Consider the following 923-nt stretch of genomic DNA (forward strand, 5'->3'; position numbering starts at 1 on the left):
TAGCGTTCTGATTCCTAACAGCACTGAAGAGGTATTAATCGTCGAAATCCGGAAATGTTGTACTCATTTTTGAAACTCATGTTTGCGGCATACCATCTTTTCCGCAAGTTTATTGTTTTTGTTTGGTACATGTAATAAACTAGTAATACGATAATTTTTTTTACATCTGTAGGTATGTTTATTTGACAATCACCAATGGCAGTCAGCAGGGTTTAAGAACACCAGTTGTTCGACCTGCTAGTCAAATGCGTTTTGTTAAAATATACTTTTCATTCTTTTTTTGTATTTGGGAAAATGTTGTTTTTTATGTATTTAGACAAATTGCTTTTTTTATCCAACGCGATCATATGTTTGAATGTTGTTTTCAATTAAAACTTATTTTATACATTTATATATATTTATTTTACAAATATTCTACTAGTTGATAGTATCTCTATAGAAATATAAAAATTCAAATTGTTTAAAAAGATTTGATATTCAGATATAAATCAATTATTTCTAAAATATTTCACCCTTTATCACATAAATATATTTGAGGTGATGAAAGACAATTAATTTATAAAATTACACGGAATGAATTTATCAAAATGTTAATGTAACATTATTTGTTAGTACAGAACAGTTATTATTGAGTACAGTATCGATTCCAGTCGAGGTCGATGCCTTCGGTTTTAAACAAAAAACCTGTGATTTGTCATATTTCAACGAAAGATGTGATATTTTACATCCAACAGTTTTAGCATTATTTTATTTTGGTCAAAAGGTTATCAGCATTAATTCCCTTTGTTTTGCCATTTCCTGCTGTGCCCTATACTCTTCTGTTATTAGCAAACTAAACTAGCCAGACGGGAGTTGACATCTATTATAGCAGTAAATCTTATAAATCAGCGAATATTATTTTGTTTGTTTCAAAAATCAATACC

The sequence above is a fragment of the Mytilus edulis genome, chromosome 2 (assembly GCF_963676685.1).
Source record: "Mytilus edulis chromosome 2, xbMytEdul2.2, whole genome shotgun sequence".
Classification (NCBI taxonomy): Eukaryota; Metazoa; Mollusca; class Bivalvia; order Mytilida; family Mytilidae; genus Mytilus; species Mytilus edulis.